The sequence below is a fragment of the Cryptotermes secundus genome, unplaced genomic scaffold (genome assembly GCF_002891405.2).
Source record: "Cryptotermes secundus unplaced genomic scaffold, Csec_1.0 scaffold1105, whole genome shotgun sequence".
Taxonomy (NCBI): Eukaryota; Metazoa; Arthropoda; class Insecta; order Blattodea; family Kalotermitidae; genus Cryptotermes; species Cryptotermes secundus.
Genome location: NW_019718631.1, coordinates 1,047,286 through 1,052,552, shown reverse-complemented (window position 1 = coordinate 1,052,552; position 5,267 = coordinate 1,047,286).

Sequence of the window (5,267 nt, the reverse complement as noted above, 5' to 3'; positions counted from 1 at the left end):
AAGTACAAATTCCACATGACTTGGCCCGGGTTCGAACCCGGGCCGCCGCAGTGGGAAACCAGTTACTAACCGCCTGAGCCATGGCACGGCCTGTAAAAGAGGTGTTCGTGTAATTGTGGTTGGATATTTTAACACGCCAAGTTTCAATGGGAAACCCGGTCAGTCTCTGCTATATTTGCATTCTTACTCAAAACCTAATGGAAATATACGTACCATCTACGCATCCACGGGCCTGTTTAGTCATAGTCGTGCCTGATGTCGGCAGCCACAGTCTGCTTGACTTCATTTTTTTGTTCCCAACTTCAGTGACTTATCTGTTACTTCTGTCGATTTTGGAATTGTAAATCCTGACATTTATCGCCCCCCTTTGGCTCAAAATGACAGCATCCCTACCGTAAATTTGCGCCAGAGGATTTTACGAGGATCTTACTGAAAGTCATGAGCAACAATGTTTTGTAAAGTAACATGCATTATTATTGACAAACAAAATACACCACTTCAGTCTACAGACCTTTCTTTATTTTTCCACATAATCTCCACTTCTTTGTACGCATTTTCTTCCAGCGTTCTGGGAGTTTGAAAATTCGAACAAAAATACCTTCAGTTATAATTGTTTACTAATTAAATACAGTTTATAATGCATACAAGAATGTACTATGTACACAAAAACATCCTGTATTTTAAAACAAAGAAGACACTGCTGTATCAACACCATTTTTTATTAAAGCTTTTATGGACGCGACATGTTTCGGCCCCTAATATCAGGCCATCATCAGGCGTATAGTGTTATATCTTATGTGAGACACACAACAGGATGCAAACTATTAAATACAGTTTATTTATTACACAAACTTTTAAATGCCAACAACAAAATGAGGCTGGAATAATACGTGCTTCTTAAGAATCTCAGAATATTCCGTTCAGCCCATGCACATATTTAATCTCCTTTTCCTCTGAACAGTATCCTCTTTTGTTTTGGCGTGCCTTCGCGAGAATGCATGAACCAAAAGCAATGAATTTTATAGCAAAATCGAAGAAAGAAGAGCTGGAACAACATGAACTGATCTGTTCCTTCTGGCAGTGAAATGTCTGTCGCCGAACGATGTACAGAATCATGGGAAAGAGTAACACTTCTCAAAGCCGCATGGTGTGGACCTGCGGGTTATTCACGTAAGAGCTTTATGAACAAGACACGGCCAACATTTTGTGTAGAACATACCGCAGTTAATTCAGAACGAGAATAATAAATCAAGTGCAATAAAACAAACATCTACCTTGACTTTTATATGACGAGCCTTCATCAATAGCATACAAATGGATGGGGTTGTGAATCTGTAAATTTATTCCACTGAACTTCTGACATGCCTTTTTTTTTAATTCGCCTAGTGGGGGGGTGGAGTCCAACTGGGTCCACTCGGCACGGCGGCCACTGATTGGCCTATTGTAGTCTGCCCCGGGTGATTATGATGATAGAGAATTTGGTGGAATGAAGATTGTCAGGGGAAACCGAAGTACTCGGAGAAAACACGCACCAGCTCCACTTTGTCCACCACAAGTCCCACTTGACCAGACCCGGGATCGAACCCGGGCCGCCGCTGTGGGAAGCCAGCGACTAACCGCTCGAGCTATGGCGCGGCCTCTGACATGCTTACTGAGAAAGAAAATTGTAGCTGTGATGAGCAGTGTGCCATCAATCTAATTTAGTTACGACTCTGCTAACGGCAGGCAGTGGGAGGGATTGGATGAGTTGCAGGAGTCAGTTCTACCGTAACTGCATGCCAGAACTTCCATCTGTAGACGCTATGGAACAACATCATAGAAACGATCAGTTGCAGTATTTATTGGTGAGCCCTGCGAAACATATCATTCACGTCCCTCCCGCCTAAATACAAAATCGATAGACCTCAAACATTGCGCCATTTCCTTAGAAATGGAGGTGACGCGGATGGCTGGAACTTTAAACACACGACGTAATGCTTCCGGTTGCCGGTCCGCCTCAACTGACTGGAACAATTAAGTTGCGCCGTTCCAGAATTTCACATTGTCTTCGTCATGAACAGCGCCAAGATATTCAGGCGCGAGTAGCAGAAGGTTGTTACTGTAATGAAACTTGTACTCTTCTCCAAGTATAATTAGAATGATCAAGTGAAGGAGGATGAGGTGGGCAGGGCGTGTAGCACGCATGGGGGAGAAGAGGAATGCATATAGGATATTAGTGGGAAAGCCAGAAGGAAAGAGACCACTGGGAAGACCAAGGCGTAGGTGGGTGGACAATATTAAAATGAATCTTAAAGATACAGGATAGGATGGTATTGATTGGATTGATCTGGCTTAGGAAGAGGAACAGTGGAGGGCTCTTGTGAACACGGTAATGAACTTTCGAGTTCCATAAAATACTGGGAAATTCTTGAGTAGCTGCAGATTTGACGGCTCCTCAAGAAGGGCTCAGCTCCATAAGTAAGTAAGTTACTGTAATGAAGAAAGTCAACGGGTGTTTCGGAGACATTGTCTCCACCTTCAAGGTCGAAGAATAAGCACAGCAAGATACAAGCGTGAAAGCAGGCGGAAAACAGAGCCATCAGCTAGCCGAAATTTCGGATTGTACAGGAAGCAGAGAGGAAATGGAAGAGTGGGTCTCAGTTCCCATTGGTTCGTCAGCGGGACAGAATGAAACCGCTAGTTTTCACACGACCACCGAGTTTCCCCGGAACATCGATTGATTTTCAACGGAATTTATGTCGTTGTGTCCCAGAATATAGGTACGTATAGTGCTGTTCATAACAATCGCTGTGAGAACCTTAAATCCTCTGTTGGTGCATTCATCACTAACGCACTGCGCTCTTCAAGAATTACATCAATTAAATATATAACTACAAAGGAATCATCCGCATTTGCATCATGCACACCAGGAAGAAGAAATCTTCTACTTCCCCTGATACGAAACGGAATATATAGAAACTGCATGTCCAACAATTATTCTACAGTTCAGAACGAGTATATTCATGTCCAGTCACATAAAAATTCATGTGAAAACACTAATATTCGTTGTAAGATTTGAGGTTTTCACGGCGGTGACTATGAACAAAGCAATCTTCAGGGATGTGGCACCGTGTAGATGTGGTGTTAACCGACGTTTCGGAGGAACGTATCTCCTCCATCTTCACGGTAGAAGGAAAAATAAGAAATCCGCAAGCGAAGAGACCGTGAGAACCGGTACAAGCAGGCTGCTTAGCAACGATCAGCTACATGGCAACACGAGAACTAGACCACGTATCATAAGAAGACAACTCCACGACACATAATCTTACACCGATGTGGCATAAATAAGGAATAATGGACACGAACGTGCAGGAAATCAAGAACGTCGTACCCACTAAGCAAGAGCCAAGGCCAAGATAACCAGTGCATCAGTAGAGTAGCCATATGGACATACACATATTTCATGCTAATTTTAATGTAATTAATTTACATTAATTTTAACTAATTGTATTTAATACAAACACAGCTTAAGCTGAAGAGTAAATAAGCAGAAGTTGCATTACTAAGCAAGTAACACACACATAATATGGCCAAATTTGACAAGAAATTATGGATCTATATTAAACAAAATTCTCAGCACCTAAGCACAAAGTGATACACCTGATGATGACCCAATAAGGGTCGAAACTTGTGTTATTATTATAATGTAAATCTATATTAGTATTCTTACATATATTGTTGTGTCGACGGATATAAACATACTCACTCTGGATGACACACAACAGGATGCAACACATAAATCTTCTATTGCTGCGTATGTATTCGTTGCCGCGGTTGCCTAGCCGTTGCCTAGCAACGATATGGCGATACACATATAGACACACACGCTGATGGGAGAGATTTATGAAGTAGGCCGTTGAGATGGGCTCAGGTGCTGTGACGTGTGTACCAGATTTCATAATGATCAGTTCAGCCATTCACAAATGGATAGGTGGAACACACAGACAGCATGGTGAACGCAAAAGCCTATGTTTATTTTTGTAAATAAGGAAAGTGGACTAAAAATACGTACGTTATTCTGAGGACAGGAATGGGGGACAAATTATACACGACACTCAATTTCAAACGACGCACTCGAACTTTATTTCTGGGGAATAAACGTAACAGAATAGTAAAACATCCAGTTAACCCTGGGCAGTTTTGAAGAGAACTTAATAAAAGGATTGACGAGAGACGCTGTCTGAAACTCTGAATCCATATTCTGTGAAAGGCTGCCTGAGGATATTCAGCCCGAACATGCACGTGGAGAACATGCGTGTCTGCTTCAAACAGAAGAGCGGAGGTAGCAAGTCGAAGATGTGCTATTGATAAGCCTTCCATTAGCTCTGAGGGCTCTACAATGAATCACGATTCTCTCCAGAGTTACATTCATACGGTGAAACTGAATGCGGATTTTCTCGAATTAACTAGACAGTAAACGGGGCTTCGCTTTTAACAGTTGTAAGCTTGTACATTTGTCGAAATGTTTATCCGCCATTAGCAAAATCTGACGAAGCCAAGTTATGATTATTACAAGTTAGAAAGAGGACGTCATTCTGCCGTTGATATGAACATAATAATTTATGTTGCAGCTCCAACTAAATTAAAAAGAGAGGTAAAACTCTCTGTAACAGGCCGTGAAGGCCCAAAGTGTTGTGAGATGTCGAAGCTCCCACATTTTCTAGACAATCGGCTCATAGATGGCGGTGGCCAGCCTTACGCGCAGGTCGCCCCCCCCCCCCGGGAGATTCCTGGTACTCATTTCTTTTAGAGGCTGAGTCGACCTCAGAGCCATAATGCGGCTGGAAGGAATATGTCAATTGAAAAATCCAAGGGCCATCGCAATCCATGTGATGGGAAGACATTTACCCTTGTCTTGTTGCCTCTGGCTAATTAAAATATGTGACCCTAGACTAATGCACTTCTGTGAAAAGAAACATAAATATGACGCTGTGTTGTTGTGTATTTCCTCATAGCTTCTTGTCTAGTGTTCCTGAAGCACGTGCATGCATTTCCACAAAGTAAGGATGGAACATAAACCTGAGATTCTGAGACAGATGTGTTGTGCACCGGTGCGTGTGACAAGTTTACTGCTTCTTTGTTACGATCTCTCAACCTTATTTCGTTTGTGTTGAAGTATTTTTGTACAAAGTGGAATGTAATATGACGATCCTTGACATGTGTGTGCACTTGTTACAGTTCTCTGAACAGTTGCTCTAATTATGTGCTTCTGAGAAACCCGAAAGTAA